The sequence below is a fragment of the Gymnodraco acuticeps genome, unplaced genomic scaffold (genome assembly GCF_902827175.1).
Source record: "Gymnodraco acuticeps unplaced genomic scaffold, fGymAcu1.1, whole genome shotgun sequence".
Lineage (NCBI taxonomy): Eukaryota > Metazoa > Chordata > Actinopteri > Perciformes > Bathydraconidae > Gymnodraco > Gymnodraco acuticeps.
Window position 1 is genome coordinate 1,933,432 of NW_022989913.1, and position 18,742 is coordinate 1,952,173.

An 18,742-nucleotide genomic window follows, 5' to 3' on the forward strand; every position below is an offset into this window, starting at 1 on the left:
GTGAAACCAGTTAAATGGGCTAGCAAGAGAGAGGCGCTGCAGAATTGACGTGGCAACCCACCTGTGCAGTCTCACCGTGACTGCTGTGATTTGTGACGTGAATGCTCCGGCCCAAACTCCAATAAATCATCAGTGTTTTGACATCAAAGCTCCTGCTCTACCTTGTCTCCTTCCTGAGTCGGTGACTCCCATGCATTGCTACACAGAAGTTTCCTCTACAGTCCTCCCATTTTCAATAAAATTGTGGTCTTACCTTGACTTGAAGATGAAGTCCATTTGCCTGTCCTTCTGGACACAAATCTATAGGTTACTTACGTAACCCCAGTTCTCAGAGTAACATGAAGTGAGATGTCTCACTATGGGATGCGCCTCATCGCGGAGCAAACAGAAGCATCAATCTCATTACGCCAATCCTGATTGGCTGGTGATCTTGACGTCAGCGTCAGGGAATTCACCCCCTATAAGTAGCTTGCGCCACGACGCATGCGTCATTCAAAATAAGCACCTCTTCTCGCTTCACCATAGCAAGGAGGGCCGTCTGGTGAGACATCTCACTTCATGTTACTCTGAGAACTGGGGTTACGTAAGTAACCTATAGTTCTCATTCATAACACTCCGTTCAATGTCTCACTATGGGAAATTGTAGCTCCCGTATTGTCAGACGAGCTTATCTCGAAAATCACCAAACCAACCAGCTCTGACTCAACCAGGTGCCCAGCACTGCTTGAGTCACACTGGGAGCAGAACGTCCAGCCTGTTAAGAGGCGGACAAAAGTGAGCGGCGAGGACCAGCTCGCCGCTGCACCAATGTCTTGGATGGGAGACATCCTGGACAGAGTCCAGGATGCAGCCAGACCCTGAGTCGAAAGAGCTCGCGGACCCGAGGGTGCCTGCGAACTCTGACTCGTATGAGCCCCAAAGCAATTGCTTCCACAAACCAGTGGGAGAGCCGTTGCTTAGTAATAGGCTTGCCCTTATAAGGGTTAGCCCAGGACACAAGGGGTTGGTCATTATGACAAAGCACCCTTGATCTGTCCCTGTACGTGCGTAAAGCACGGGCTGGACACGGCAAGTCCGGCCGCTGTTCCCCGGAGGAATACAGTGGCGGGGAGGATGCCTTAATGTCAAATGTGGTACCTGAACCAACCGCCTTAAGATAAAGGCAGGGTTGGGCTTCAACCACACTCTGTTTGCCCTGGGGCGAACTGAGTGCATGAAGACTGTACAGATAGTGCATGAGTGCCACTGGCTCGCTTGGCAGCTGCCAGGGTCAGCTTCATGTCACACTGTATTCAGATTGTACCACTCACGGGCCAGGCCCATAGAGCCAAGCGCTCTGGGTGTGGGTGAAAGATGGCCCCCCCCGCTTGGGACAGTATGTCCCTGCGTAGTGGGAGCTGCCATGGCTGCCCGCACAGCAGCTGATATATCTCCGCTAGCCAGTACATAGCTGGCCAGTGCGGAGCTATCAGGATAAGTGTGTGGCGTTGCTCTCTCACTCTGGCCAGAGTTGGGGGTATCAGAGCCAAGGGTGGGAACGCGTACAGAAGGCCCGGGGGCCAATTGTGCGCAAGTGCATCCACGCCTAACGGTGCATTTAGATCGCGCATCGAAAAGAACAGCTGACACTGAGCGTTGTCTTTCGATGCGAACAGATCCACCGCGGCTCTGCCGTAACGCACCCACAGCTGGCTCACAATCCTTGGATGTAGAGTCCAGTCTGCATAAAGTGGTATACCTCTGAACAGTAGATCTGCCCCGAGGTTCATCACTCCCGGTACGTGCGTCGCTCTCAGAGAGAGGAGACGTCTACCGCTCCATAGGATCAGTTTGCGCGCCAGTGTGTGTAACTGGAGAGAACGCAAACCCCCTTGGCGGTTAATATACAATATTGTGGTCGTATTGTCTGTCCTCACAAGGACGTGATGTCCCCTTAGGAAAGGCAGAAAGCGACAGGAGGAACACCGAGGCGTCCTCTTCGTCCTCATCGTAGTCCAGCTCGAGGACATCCTCCGCGGGTGAGACCATGGTGAGGTCTAACCGGGAGCCCCAGCTCGGTAAAGCGTGGGGTCCCGTTCCCGCGTGTCTTGTCCTCACCGGGTCCCGGCTTGCCAGGGCGCGGTATTCCGGTTCTGCAGCCATCGCAGATAATGAGCCCCAGACGCAATGTCCGCACGAGCCGGGGTTGTCGATAGCGCCTCGGGCGTGTTCCAGCCCGAGGCAGGACGAGCAGACCTGGTGTGTGTCTGTGCCCGAGATCTTCAACCCGCAGCCACAGAGTCGAGCCACCGAGTCCCTGACTCCTCTGGTGTGAGGGAGAGAGGCGTCCATCTTGTTCGCCTCGTGGCGTGGAGAGGACCCGCTCTCAACAGGTAGGTTGGGAGAAAGAAAAAAAAAGGTGTTACCACCCTGTCCTTAATCCGGAGAAAAGGACGGTGTGGGTCTTTTATTCCCGGAGAATACTGACTGGTGTGGCAGTATGCTCCTTTAATCCTTTCCTCCTCCGTGGGGAAGAGAAAATAAAGAGCTTCCTCGCTACCGTGGTGTCGATAGTGAGGGAGCGAGCTAACGCTAGCTTGAAAAAATCAGACCTACCTTACTTTCCGGGGAAAGAGAACGGCAAGGTCGATTTCAATACTAACTGGCGTTAGTATTACCATCTTCCTGCGAAGCAGAAGGAGTAGCCGGCGAGCGCCCGTCGACCAAAATGGTTATTTGGGTTCAGTCTGTGGACCGTTAAGCTTGTCCGGCTACTATAGAGATGTGCTCTGAATTGAGAAGAGGTGTTTGAATGACGCATGCGTCGTGGCGCAAGCTACTTATAGGGGGTGAATTCCCTGACGCTGACGTCAAGATCACCAGCCAATCAGGATTGGCGTAATGAGATTGATGCTTCTGTTTGCTCCACGATGAGGCGCATCCCATAGTGAGACATCGAACGGAGTGTTATGAATGAGAACTCTATTACTTTTTTGTAAAAGTCCTCCCTATCTTCTTGTAGTTTCAAAAGTCTATCATAAATCTAATCGATAGATTTATGATTCGAAAATGATAAAAGTAGGATATTATCTGGCTGAACAAAACGTGCATTTATCTAACAGGTACGTTTCCCACAGATCTTATTTTGAGCTATTTTCTAAAATCCTATGGAGAAATCTCATTGCTTTTTTGTGGAGGGAAGCCATGCGCAGCTTACTTCCTGGTTTTAGGATGCGTCTCTCTCCTCCTCTTCACACACCACACTTTTCGCGGCACACGTACTTACAGCCAATCTGCTCTGAATTATGTGAGATGACGTATGGTGGGGATGGCAGCTCTATGCCCCTATGGTCATTATTTTTTGCCACACACATTAAATAGGAAAATATTCTGAGCATGCGCAGTGTAGTTTTTACAGTCACCGTTCACTTAGACAGTGAGAGGGAGGGGCAGGATCGGGTTTTGTCCCACATGGCTCTAAACAGCTCAATAGGCACACACTGTAGACACTAATTAGAAGAACACATACTAAAACAGCAATGTACAGACGAATCAGATGATTAAACATGATCTTAAAATATATTTTGGTTGGTTTGGTGTCCTTACTTTTAATACTTGTAAATACAACTTTTGGCCCGTAATTTCAATTCCCCATTTCAGCGACCAGAGAGAGGGGGGGGGGGGGGGGGGGGATATATCCAGTCTCTGATTGTGTTACGTTATTATGAGAGTGCTCTCATACTTTAAATTGTATATATTTATATAAATATATTTGTGTGTGTGTGTCCGCATCTGGAGCCTGTTATTGTCTCATTATACCACACTCTCAATGAATTCAAAGTAAATATGTGGGGGAATAATGTTCAGCTGATCTAACAGAGATTATAAAATACAGCACTATGACAAAACACTCGACAGCTGATGCAGCTGTTGCCACGTAATAATGAACGGACGTCGCTTTAATATGACCGCTCAGAGGAGAGGAGTTCTCATTTCTTTAAACGTCTGCTGCTTCCCCTCCTCTCTCCTTGGTTCCCCTCCTCGGTCCTCCGCTCGCATCTCCTGTGGGCGGGACTAAGTCTCGAGGAGGGGAAATTTAAGAATTGAGAAGCCTCTTGTGCAAGTGGTGCAGTGACGCGTCCTAAAACCGGAAGTAAACTGCGCTCGGATTCCCTCGACAGAAAGCAATGGGATTTCTCCATAGGATTTTGGAAAATAGCTTGAAATAAGGTCTGTGGAAAACGAACCTGTTAGATAAATGCACGTTTTGTTCAGCCGGATAATATCCACATGTCTACCCTACTTTTATTATTTTCGAATCATAAATCTAATCGATGGGTCGGTCAGAGGGCCTATGTATAAAAGTCATGGCTCGCCACTGTTATTGACTGTATGATCAGTGTGACAGATGAACAGATCGCCACTGGGCTTACAACTAAAGACACAGCCACGCAAAAACATCCAGCATATGTACGGCATAACTGCACCCCTGCCAGACGAGACCATGAATGTATAATAAGAACTGACTGACTAAGTCTAGACTTATTCTTTCAGTCAGACGAGACATATACCAAGTGATGACACGTTAGGCTCGTGTTGTGTTCAAGGACCCTGACCTTGGCCAGGAAAAACAGGCACTCGCTTGTTTCATTTTTTTTGCGGTCTAGATTTCTTTAATTTTTCTCTTTTTTGCCTGTGTTTATAAATTACCTCGAGGGCCGTACCCAATGGTCTCGCGGGCCGTTTACGCCCCGGGGGCCGGAGGTTCCCCACCCCTGTTTTAGATGCATGTCAATTTTTTGTGGCCACATTTGGCTAAAAAATGTGGGAAGTACAAAGATATTGTTAGTTAGTGTTGAGTTACAACTCTGAAGGATCTGTGATTACAGTCCTCATTCTACACTGGGGGCCTCAAGCTCCATATCAATTGGTGGAAGAACAGCATGGCCTTCAGAACACTTCAACTAATCACCCATCTGTGGCCATTGTCTACCAGAACCATATGTGACGTCTGTTTATTATAATGAGGATGAAGATAAGTGGAATTTGATTACTTCCTCACAAACTGTGCAATGCTTAGTACTGTATGCAGGCACTTGCAGATCATTTTGTGCAAAGACACAAATTACAGCCACTCTTAACCGACAATTTTCCGAAATGAAAATTCAGAATTTTTAAAAGCCAGGAATTCATTATTGCTATCTTTGTTCCATAGTGTATCTGGAATACTGACACAGATAGAACAAGAAATCCCTTTACACTATCTGGTTTTGCTACAGAAGTGATTAGATCACTTGATACCGTCATTCCCCTGCTTCTATTTTATCCAGCATAGGACCTTCCCCAGGGGTATACACAACCTTAATGGTTTTCGAGAAATATTATCGACCTGGCCTGATGTTGAAGGTGGCTACTACTGTAATGATACCCTTGCCTTGTGTGTAGATGAGGTAAGACATACACATGTGAAAGTGCTTCATTTGAAAGTAGAATGGTGTTGTGTTTTATAAAGATTTCAGACACCAGAGAGTCTGTTAAAAAAACACCCAAAACATATTTTTCAAGAAGCAGAAGGGGAATATTCTTTGATCTTAAATTGGCTTCCTGGTGACAATACACCCATATCATTGGACTAATGTCACATAGCTGTGGGGATGTAAAGGCATTATTGTGAACTTTAACTTCTGCAGTGACAAACTGAGACACAATAATCACCAACCCTGCAGCTATACACAGGTTTTTAGGCTCTTTAAGCTCATAGTTTTGGTGTAACAGCCCACAAATGTACTGTTCAGTTCAGTCTCAAGGATCTCAACAACTATATTTTGAGCAGCAGTACCGAATAGCAGACAAAGTAAGCAACTTGCTTGTGACGATGATTAGCAAGCTAAAGCACAAAGGCTACATAAAATAAACCGTCAATGTTTCTATTAGAATTTGTAAAACGGTAACAAATACATCTCAATAATATTATATCGTAATGCTTGCATATTCCAAAATATTGGTGCTAAAGTCGTTCATTTTAGAGAGTATGAAAACAAACAGTTTTAACAAAAAACATGTTTAAATTCGTGAGCAGATCTAAAGAACAAGAAAGATCCTTCCATTAATTATTAGGCATGGCTATACTTTCATATATTTCTAAAATGTACTTCTTAACAGTACTTCTCCAGCATTTCTTCTCTGAACCGCAGGACTCTGAGAGCTATTGTATTTCTTATTAGTAAGACATCATCATGGAGATCTTTGTTATATTTCTTGTTTAAGTGTCAGCAGTTATTGAGCTTGATGAACATTAGAAGAGTACTTGAAGAAATTCCACTGTGATTTGTACTCCACATTAGTGCCCTGCTATATAAAGAGGTCTATGCACTATAATAGGCTATTGGGACCTAGAAAGCCAATTACTAGAACTGAATCAAGAAGTCACAGTACTAACTAGATGTTAGTGCTCTTTTTATGATTACTATTCACGCTCTTGCATGGTGTACAACTAAATGGAATGCACATTGCATTTGCCCAAACATAATGTATATTAAAATCATTCTAATGTAGGCTTGCTGTGCACAATGGATGGGATTGACAGCTGAAAGGGTTTGCTTCATCATTGGAGCTGATGACAGATCTCTGAAGAAACCATTTTCTCCTTGATCTGATTTAAAAAGAATGCTACAATTGGTACTGTCAAGCTTAGAGGATACTCATTAAGAGTATCCATTAAGGCCTGTTCTCATTTCACTGACAAGATGCTTTTATTGGGAGAGACTTGACAGCACAAAGAGCGCTCTTGTATGTCAGCCCTTTTTAAAAAGGCATACAAGACAATACTGTGTCAGAGAAAAAAGGGTAAATGTGTTATATGTATCCTTATTTTTCAAATTGCATGACTTATCTACAATCAGCTACACACTTCGATGAATCCCATTGTTCCTCTTCCAGTAAAATAGCCATTGACTTGTTTTTCATGGAACAACAATATGTGGGTCTTATCAGCAGCCACAAAAGGTAAAATAATGGCAGATCAGTCTTTGTTAAGGACCAGCACAGTGTGAAATTAAGTGTTGTTGTTGCATGCAACAGCGTGTATTAGTGTTTACGCCTGCTAACCTCTGTTAGCTTATCGGGCCATTATAATCATTCTCCTTTTCCAACAGATGCCATAATTATATAGCAGCATGAATATTCAAGACTTGAAATTACACACTGCAATTACTTAGTATTACACATTACAGATGAGCACTGACTGACCAGATTATGTTTGTAAATTACAAGAAACATTTCAGATGGGATTCAAATAGCACATTGTGAAATAAAATAAAGCGATAAAAAGCTCTTTAAAATGTTCCCTTAATGGCTCTAGAATACCATTTTAACATCAACCTTGGTCCTGTCTTAAATGACTCATCAGCAAATCACAGCCCAGACAAAATGGTTTCTAATTAAATCGCATACTGTCAGATGTCCTTGTTTGAATGCATCTTGGATGAGACTTTATATAACATCAAAATAACATGCATTAATTAATGAATATCGGGGGGGATGAAACCCTCTTTAATGGTCACACATGCAGAGCACACAGCACACAGTGAAATGTGTTCTCTGCTTTTAACCCACCCTAGTACCAGGAGTCTATACTAGGAGCAGTGGGCAGCTAGTGTACAGCGCCCGGGAGCAATGGGAGTGAGGGGGGAAGGGGGGTGTCCGGTGCCTTGCTCAAGGGCACCACGGCAGGGCAGGAGGTGAACTGGGACTTCTCCAAGTAGCAGTCCACACTGTCCATTTTTAGGTCTGGTCGGGGACTTGGACCGGCGACCCTACGGCTCACAGTCCTGACTGAGCCACTGCATTTATCCTGTAGTTATTTTATATACGGAATCTCTTAACCTCTTCAACCCTGAGCCTGTTTTCAGGTCTCAGGCTCGAAAACGACATTCCCTGAACAAATGACCATATCTTCCCTTCTAAAAGGGTTGAATTAATAATCTTTGTTCTCAAAGTAATGATAAACCTGTGAGTTGGATGTAGAAAAGTCAGAAATCAATATAGATGTTTATATAGATATATATAGATGCCCTGAGACAGTCTCGAAAAAAACCGTTGGGGGGGCCCCAGTGCTTAAGAGGTTAAGAGACAGACAAGATGAGTGTTTCCACCTTATGGTTATGATATGCACAGCAATCCACAAAAAATAAAATCCTAACGTCTGTTTCATTCTGATCAGTGAGCTGTGAACTGGGATCAATGACAGAAAGTAAAGACGTCAAGATTATTTTCAGATGAGCCGACTGGATCAGAGCGGCTGCGCAGATCTTCGGGAAACTTCAGACTCGCCTCATTATGTTGTAAATAATCACAGCAGCAGCTAAAGCGGCAGTTTGAGTCCATGCGAGCTCTGCACATCACATCCTTTCATCTGGGGACTTCATATAGTCTCCTGCGATGATGAAGAGGAATACAATGATGGCTTTTGGGTGCATATTGAGGTCTCTTTAGCTCAGCCGGGGAAGCCGTCTCTGCTCCTTCCATAAACATTATACCCAAATAAAAAAGAGCTTAACGTGAATAAAAAAAGAAGGTGCACAGTGATGTTGGAATAGACCCCAAAATGCTGCCTTTCAGACATTGTCACATCTTGCAAATCAGGAAAAAGGTCAAATAAATAACACCTAATGTATTAACTGAAATAAATGAACATAATTGGTAAATGGTATTGTTTTTAAATTAGGCATAAGGGAGACAGAAGCCACCAGTAGAATGATTAAAGCCTTGAGTGTAAAACCAAAATAATGTCTGCCAAAGTTGTGTCGTTTATTTCTAAATAAAAGGAAACAAGCATCCGTTTTAATCGAGAACATAGCACTTTCATCAATAACTCGCTTTCTACTTGAAGTTAAAGTAAAATGTTCGATTTAGCCCATCTTTATTCTTTGATTTGCTCTTTGTTCCTTAAATGAAAGAGTTTTCCACTCACACCTACACTACTTGGATTGTAGTAGACTGAAATGTTGCTTGTATACAGTCGAACCGAGGGGATGATTGCAGTCCATTGGGCAGTGATCGCTGGGGAACAAGAAGAATAAAACGGTCTCTCAGCTTCAATCCTTTAGTGCATCAAGTGGTTGTGGGTAATTGCACATCCAGGAGAAACAGGGCATCATGGGCATTTCATTGACAAGACGTTTTCTCCTACGTGTACAATCTATGTCCAGTATTCCACGGTTTCTGAAAAGCTATTTTCTCGATCAGCACGTTATAATGAGAAACGAGGCGCCACATACAAACAATATTTTCCACCCATGTTAAAACAGACAGGTTATTTCACCTTTTAGATTTCTGTTTTTTTTCCATTGGTTTGAAGTGGACGTGGCTGTGATGGAAATATTAAGATATATTTTTGAATCTCTCTTCCCATAAATCTGTTCCTCCACTTGAGCAAAATGAGTACAAAATATCTTTTTTTTATAGAGTGAATCATTAAAATATAATAAGTTGCCTCTGCTGTCCATCCGAAAAACATTTAATACATATTACATTCTGCGTGATAAAAAAAAGTGTTTAATAAAGTGATATGTAAAAAATAAACTCACTTTTGAGGGAAATGAGAGATGAGGAAACGTTTTTGCCATAAAAGTTATTGAAGAAAGGATGGCAGCTGCAGAGGAGATTTACATGGAATTAAGGAAAACTTGTACAAATGTGTTGTTTGTACATTGTGTTTATGTTCGGTCAAGAAACAACAATCTTGTGCCATCTGTGACACCCCCATTTGTCTTAGTAACATCACAAACATGTAAGCATTCTTACCAATACTGTAACTCAATGTTTTCCTGAGCTGCATAAGCTAGTGTTCCATGAAGAGGCTATCTCACACAGGCAGACCTTCTTAAGAGCAGATATGTGTTTTCCAGGGTCTAACAAGACCAGAAAAGGGAGAGAAAAGTAATATTTTTAAGAATGATATGGGGTCAGTGTTCATAGTAAACAATGTTCTGCTGGAGAATACCTTTCCGACACCTCTACTGTGAACCAGGTGCAGGTTTGTTTTTCCAATCCTATCATAAAAAGTAAGGCCATATTTGTATTTGGCAACAGCTTGCCTTCTGCCGCTGCTGCTGCTTGGCAAGAGCCTCCGCCGCCTCAGCCCTCAGTGTGTGTGAGGCAACAACAGTCAAGAGTCAAAAAAGGCACTTGAAAATTAGACGCTCAAGTAGCAGGTAAAGGCGAAATAGTTGCACTGTGAAGTGAAGGATCAGAGTTGTGTTGAACCACAGAAATCCCTCATGTAAAGAAAAAGAAAGAAAGGCATTCTGAAACAGATTCCTTGTAAAAAACATGTAGGAGAAATCCTGAGAGCCCTTTGAGAGCTTGAAGTGTTGCAATCCACAGAGATATAATATATCAAAATGAAAATAATATTCACATCTAGGTACTTATAAATACAAACACTGCTTTACATAAAAGTTAAAGTGTGTATGGTGAAGAACACACATAAAAACACACAATCATGACAAGTGCCAGTCACCATAAATCATATTTACATCAACACATCAATGATTGTCTGTGACTTAAGCGGCTGATATGTTGTACTTTTGCTGCAGTGTGAGCATGACTACGCTTACAGTAGCATCCTGACAATATCTTTCAGAGCTATGTCTTTTATAGCTGTGTCACAGTCTCACACACAAATACACAAGACTTACAGATGTATAGAAATACAATGAATAACAGCTGACCACATTTGAACTAAAAGTCCTAATAACAATTTAATGGACTTGAAGTAGAAGTGCAAAATGTAGGCAGCTGAACATTTCAACAAAACTTTTTCAACAGTTTAAAAAGGTACCATACTGTGAACATAGCTTTCAGAGCCATTAAGCCAAAAAAAAGTGTATTAAATCCATTATATTGTGTTTTATTAAACAGATTGCACAGACTTACAAAATCATGCAAGCACTTTAGCATTTAGTCCGATTTATAAATAACAATAAACAAACAAACACTTAATCCTAAAAGGAAAGCTGAATTATTATTCATATATTTGCATTGATATGTGTTACGAGAATGGCAGCTCTTTATCGGTGTCCAGGCCAACTTCACTCCAACATAAAGACATGTAAAGTTTGTCCGGCAGCAGGATGCCTGAACATTTAATGAAACAAGGTCAGCCTGCGTTAAAACAAAGTAAATCAATAATTTAATGGGGCTAATACTCTAATACACTGACAGAGGTTTCTGTAAAGGTAAACTTTGGAACAGGAGAATACAAAAAAAACATTGATCTACTCTATTTATAGTAACTTTGATAGTTGAAAGACATTTTTCAAAAAACATAATGCATAAATATATTCACCAACGCTAATGAAGATCTGAAAAATTAAACCATTTTGGGAAAATAACTTCTAGAAAACGTTCTCAAGGTATTAGAGAAGTCATTAGGGTTCACCCATCTGGCTTTAGTTAAGTTGAGTTTAATTAAATCAATAAAATGTGTGTTTTCAAAATGTTGGAAAAAGTTGGGATATGTGAGGGAATAAAAGAGGAGGCGGGAAAACACTTGGATGATTATTGAAAACGTTTTTAATTCTGACCACCCTTATGTCAAACTGTTGACTTCTACTTTCATGAACAACGTAACATCCATTGAACATACAACTCTCTTTTTTGGATCTAAATCTATTTTCTTTTCCAGTTTTGATATAAATGTACTTTATTCGCACATAGCTGACAGTACTGTGGAAGTCCACATCAATACCAGCTGTTACTGTAAGATTTACTTCAAAGCTTTCATACATCTTCAAGGATCCATTTTGTTTGTGAGAAGAAAACAAAAACAGACCGCTTATCCAACTGTGTTACCAGCAAGCGTCCGTCCACAGCATGCAGACCATGGAATGAATTCATATCGGTAGTGTTCCCGTCTGGAGTCTACGCAGCACCGTCACTGTGTCTAGATGAAAGATGTGTTTTGATGAGGGCTGAATGAGAATTTAATGGAGCAAGATAGGAGTGTGCCTGCAGCTATGGACGCCTACTGATGTGGGATGTTTTAAGGGGATTCCTCCTTCTTTGCTTTCATGAGTTGAATAGCTTGTATGGGATTCTACGGAGTCCCTGTGCATGTATTGCAAATTATTTTTCATCATGTGTTGTTCAAAGAGCTGCACTCTTGTGGAGTTGCCTGCGACCCTGACTTGAACTGCTTCACGGCCAGCATTTGACCTAAAATACTGCGCCACAGATAACAATAGTCTTAAAATGTCTTTGTCAGATAACACCATCACACCTTAGTGAAATCCGCCGATTCATCTGTGGTTGAAAAGCAAGCAGGATTCAAAGACACACCTCAGGCAAAACACATTTGAAGTAAGGGACATTTAGCTTCTATTGCTACCCTTTGAAAATGGGACACCCCACTGTAAGTCTTGGTTCCTTACTGTATGTATTAGTTGTTTTATCATATCCTTGATGGTGTCAAACAGGAAAGAGCAAGAACACTCCTTAGGGGTGAATACTGTATGTGTTAGATGGAGTAATATCTTTTTATAATGTGTTTTCCACTCACTTCCTCGCAGCCTTCTCAACATAACCTCTTAATGTTTCTGTCAGCAATCTCTGCAGTGTTCCAGTAACAGGTCTCCAAGAGGTCAATTAACAGTAATGAGGCAATGATGTGGTTTACTCCAAACCTAATTAGATTTTGTTTGGCCAATAGGCTTTTAGAAGTCCTATGTAAAAGGCTAAACTATTTATATAATGTACTGTGTGTTTCATTTCATTTCACTTCAAGTGGTTCTCACAGAGGCAGCAGTTAAACCCAGCCATCAAATATACCATTGTGTTTCTTTTAAGTGTCCATCATCTTATTCCAGTTACTGTGAATGTTCACAAATCTATATAGTCTATATGCTCTCTCCTGTCTCTAACATCCAATAACTTGCCATCTCCTGATTTTTAACTTGCATCCAGACAACAGTCAGACAGAAGGTTAATGCAGTGTCTAAAAGCTACACAAACCCAAACTGAGTGGGAGGGAGAAGCCCAGGAATATCCCAAATTAAGAAAAAATGTGAAAATCACTGTTATTACTCGAGATTAGGTCTAGCCGCGGAAAGAGACAAAGTCAAGAGCCCCGTTCTGGTGGTTTGATTCAAATAGATGAAGAGGTAGGCAGAAAAGTGGTGCTTTAATGCAAATTCGATCAGATGAAATATTACACACTCAAATCTTAAGTGGCCTTTGAGGTCAATTGACTGGCTGCTGAGTCGAAACGTGGCAGGGGTGGTGTCCATATTTCACACGCCATTCCACCGCGCCGAGCTTATAAGTGATCACACGGGGGGAGAATAGCTTAGCTTCGACCCCATGGCCCACAGTGACGCCTTAACACAGGCTGCATCTGTCACGTAACACCCCAGGAATGAGGTCTTTTCTTGGCAATTTGTACCACAAAGACTCACAGTAAAAGGCAATAATGGGGGACTTGCAGTTTCACAGAGAACATCAATAATAAAAGAGCAGATGAATATAGATATTTAACCAATTCAATCTGATCTTAATATCTCATTTTGAACTAATACCTAATGTAGCAAATGACATGGTTTGGGTTCACAGAGAACAGAATGAGAATTCACCCCAAAGTCTGCAGTTGAACTATTTCCTTTATTGTTGATTAGTTGCCTCTTAACTTCCTCCGAGTGATTCCCTCCTAACAGATGAAAGGACAATTTCCATGTTAAGTGGATTGCTTCCTCAATTGTGTCTGCAGAGGCAAAATAACTAGATATGCACGTGTGTGAGCGAGGGGCTTTTCGACAACTCAGATTTGATAAGGTTTTGCGGGAGTTTCCATCTATTGGATTTCTCTCACTCCTAATGTAATTCTTCCAACTGTACTGTGTTTAACACGGGCCCAGCGATTACATTATTCTAACTACATTAGGAGATAAAAATAGATAACTGTAATCCATGTGCATTGTTTATTAAAATACATATGTATGTTTTGGTTTGTTCGGAATATCCTCGGAAAGCAAACAGATTGCTTGGCAATGTGCATAATTTGATTCTTGTCATATCAAAACTTTTCAGATGAATGCTGCATCCTCTCCATGCTCTCCATGGTGACAGGGAAATGAAGAATATCAATTTGTTTTTTCTTTTTTTCCTATTAAGTTTTTCCATCTGCTCCGGCAAAGTCATAAAAGTATTAACATTCCTGGATGTGACAAGTGAAGAAAATAGCTCTTAGTTTTGGCAGAGGTACAAAGGAGAGGAGAGGAACTAAAAGTGAGACGTCTGTAGCGTTAAGAAAGCCCCCCAGTTAATGCATAGTCCATGTTTTCTCTTTTTTCTACGCAAGAAGCCTTCTGTTGAGAACCGCTTTCCCTTCTTACAGAAACATAGCCATTTCTTTTCAAAAGTGGATTGTAGAGAACAAGTTTGGCCTTAATCTTTATCCTGGACTTCACGCCATTTCATCAGGATAAACTGATGCAAGTTACTATCCCCTCTCAAGCGCTTCCAAAGGCACACTGTGTTTTTTTATCGCCCACTCTCGATCTGGTGAGAATAACTGTAATCCCAAATGTGTCACCATATTCTATACAACTACCCCTGGGGCTGTAACGAACGGCACCAGCGTCCCAAATCCCATAGCAGATGTCAGGGGAAACAAACTATTCACTCATACTGACAGGTTTATCTTTCTCCATCCCAACCTGTCAAAAAAGCCAGTACTTCAGTGTTCCAGCATGAGTTGTTGTCTTATTTCTCTCCAAGTTAAATTTGTCACAATGATAAATGACGTGCAGATATGTGCGAAGTTGAAATAAATTGCCTCGAGGAAGTGTGTCAGTGTCGCGAATGGACAGGATATGTATAGATACCCTGAATGAAAGTGGTATATGGTGTTTACATGGTTTCTTTCACAGCTTAAAGGGTCCCTATTGTGCTTTTGGAGGATTTCCAGTCCTGTAGTGTATGATATATATTTTGGTCATGTAAATGGTCTGCAAAGGCTAAAATCACAGGATTCACCACCAAGGAAGTTTCTCTCCCACACATTGCCTGAAACGCCGCCATTGGACTCCTTTGTTTGCTTCACATAACTATGTAACACTTGGGTTTCTATTGGCTAGCAACAAATAGTACGTAATAGCCTAAAGGGTGGGACGTCACTAAGCGTATGACCAATCATAACAGAGCCGGTCAGCCAACCAATCAGAGCAGACTTTACTCTGACACCAGCACAGGCCGTATGAGAAACATAAATACCTTTTTGAACACTAAAGCATGTAAACATGTCACAGTAGATAGTAGAACATATGATTATGAAACCTGAAAATGAGAATAATAGGGCCCCTTTAATATGTTTCTAAGCAAACGTAGTTTAACTTTTGACCTTTGAACTTTGGCCTCGGCACACCCTCGCTAACAAAGTTACTTCACTCCAGGAAGAGCGACTGACACCAAGAGCATTATTTATAAATAGTGAGCCTGGAGCAAACTAATCAGTGTTCAGAGCGGATGTAACTCTGCCTCATGCACATCAGTCGTTTGTTGGAGAAAACATTTCCCAGAGGACAACGGCAGAACTCTGACTGCCAGTCACAGCCCTACTGTACTATTAACATTGTTATATGGCAGAAACAGAAGAACCTGAAGACCCAATATATCTCATTCATTTGTTTGTGTATGTAAATATCTCCCTTGGAGAATGCATTACTTACGACAACATAAACATGTCAGATATTTGGGAGTTCGTAATGTATTCCATAGCTTTCCTTGTGCTCCTCATTTGCATTTTGCATCTCATTATAAAGAAGTCATCGCTCAATGCAGGCCGCTCTGCTGATCCAGAGTCATAACAAGCAATGTGTTGAGCATAAAACATGATTATTGTGGCTCGTCATGAATGTGCTTCTCCAGTTTATTCTATGCACCCAATTAACTTCGGCACTTCAGGCATGAACACTTCTTTATTTTACGACTAACATAAATGTTCACCGATGGCGCATCTCCCTGCCGATAAGATTGACAGGAGGCATGGGCCTTTATTGTTTTATAGAGGGGGGGTTGTGTTGGATTAAAGTAACAAAGTATATTTGAATTCAATTATATATCGCAGAGATGTAGCAAATATGGACACGCACCAGCATAGATATGCATAATTGGTTATCTAGCTGTGATGCAAAGTCAATAAATGGTGATTGTTCCGATCGAAGTTTATGCAAAATAGACAAATCCACAGATTAGTTAATGATTATCCCTTTCTCAAAGACCACTAAGAGTTCAATAGTATTCCACACTGGGAGTCTCTGCCTATCATTAAATCATAGCCAAGAACAAAGCTCCACTTATTTCCCCTTGTTTGACATGATTAAGTGTTGGGTTCAGAATTCCAGAAAAGACGGACAACTTCTAAGTTTAACTATTTATTGTAAAGAGAGCAAAAGATATATATTACTTGGCCAAGGACTCATCACCTCTTTGGGAATCACAGGCAGCAAAGCTGTAATCTGTAACCACCAAATCCGTCAAGAGCCTCGAACCTCGTGCGACAATACATTTTATTACACAGGGCGTTGCCCGTACATTTATGATTGGTCAAGACTAGCTGAAGAGATACCGCGGTTTAGACTTGGTTCTCTTTGGTTGGTGCGCAGACTCAGATAGAGTCTCTTGGCAACACGATGTAAGGTTTTAGCGCTAGTGTCCTGTTAGCTGTTGTGTTTTTAGTGTTTGTCTATCTGTCTTATGAGGTTAATTACTCTACTCTCTGTCTCCAGGTGTCGGCATTTCCTGTCCGTGTGGCACCTGCTAGACTGATTGTCTTTCCCGCCCCTGATTGTGTCCACCTGTGCCCCATTACCTAATGTGATATACACTCCCTTTGTCTTGTGTTGGTTCGTCTTGTGTTGTCGTTATATCCATGCCTGTTTGCCAGAGATCTATGTTACATTACCTAGTAGAACCTAGTGATTATATGGAGAGTCCTAGTAGAACCTAGAAGTCATTATTGATAGCTTTGGTTTCTTTACAATAAAGAATATTACCAAGCAACGGAATCGAGCATCTGAGTTCTTACGAGCCCATCGTATCACACGATCCTCCAATCAGCATTCGGCCGGCCTGTGGAAGTCCCTCCCTACTCTGGCACCATCATACGTAATTTGTTTTGATGAAGCTTCTACAGAAAAGTGTAATCTTGGTTATACTGATTCCCAGCTATGCGTGGGTGCGGAGCTAACCCAGGCAGCCAAGGCCATAGCCTCAATAACTCATTGTTTCTACAGTGCCTGCATCTGGCTTCTGCTACTTTCTATTGCAAGCTGAAAACTTTCTTCTGACTATTCCCCTCGTTGGTATCTAACCCATCAGAACCTGGGAGTAGTGATTGTGTCTATTTATTCTATAGTCATAGCAATCTCATGAGCACAATAAGCATATAATGTAATAATAAGAATCAGTCTTGTAATGTTATATAAAAATAGACTCCACATAAGTCCCTCCAAATACTGTGCGTATGTGTCTCTTAACAAAGGAGGATGTAATATTAATCAAAAGTCAGAATCTAAATATGATTTAATCTCTGTGAGCCCTGTTTTTCCATCATGGGAAATGTTGTGTAGCCACATGTATGAGAAAGTAAGAAAACTGTCTACCATCACACACATTTCAGTCAACTGTTCATTTCACTGGTAAGCAACACCTACCTATTCTAACACCTTGAAGTATTTTGCATTGCTTTGTTTGAATTAATCAGTGGAATCTCCCAAATACAAGAGTGAAGAGGAGGGCGAAAGAAAAAATAGATTTCTGCTTCACTAAATGTGGTTTTATTTGTCAGACTTTCCTCTAATATTTTCTTGTGAAATATTGTATAATTGGTATACAAATTGAACCTTTGACAAGGGAGCGCAAGGCAACTGAGACTGTCTCAATCCATTTGTATTGATGTCAGGCAAAGTTTTCACACAAATAACGACAAGTTCTATTTTTCTTCAGGAAAAGATGTCTCACAAATTTAGTTTAAATTAGTTTGGAACTAAAACAAACCCAAGTGCACCATTCTTATTTGAAGGATTTGCTCTGTCAGTGGATAGAATATTCTATAAAAGATACGTTTATTGAATTGTGCAGTAGAATCCTAGCTGGGACCAAAACCAGGACAGATGTGGATATTAAACAAAAATACCCCTAAGCACCAGGGCTACATATAAAATTCCAAACTATGTTAAAATTGATCAGATAACTGTTATGGAGTCAGAACAGCCTCAGTAAATTGATTGTTAAAACCGGATTCATATATAGCCACAGGTACAACGAAATATCCTGCTTAAGAAGAATTACTGATACTGTCCTTTATTCTTACAATAAAATAAAATCATTCCTTTTTACAACTGCCTTTTTTCAATGCAATCAAAATGCATTTGTCTTAATTCTTTACCAAAAAAAGCTTCAGTGCTACATTAACTGCTGGAATCTGGCAGAGCAGACTGAGCAGAGAAAAACTCAAATAAATTGGTTTTTGAAAATATGGCATGTAATTGGCAGGTGATATACTGCAGTCAGTTGAAGCCTGAATCTTTTCACACACACCAATTCTCCACCTTGATCGTTATTCACTCTAATGCATTGTTGACAATGCAACACAGTTTATGGACTATGTTGAGCATTCAGACAATGTCAGGCAATTTGGACAACAAACTTCGAATGCTTTTAAGCCGGTATCATTTGTCTGCCACAAGTGCATGGGAACATTTAA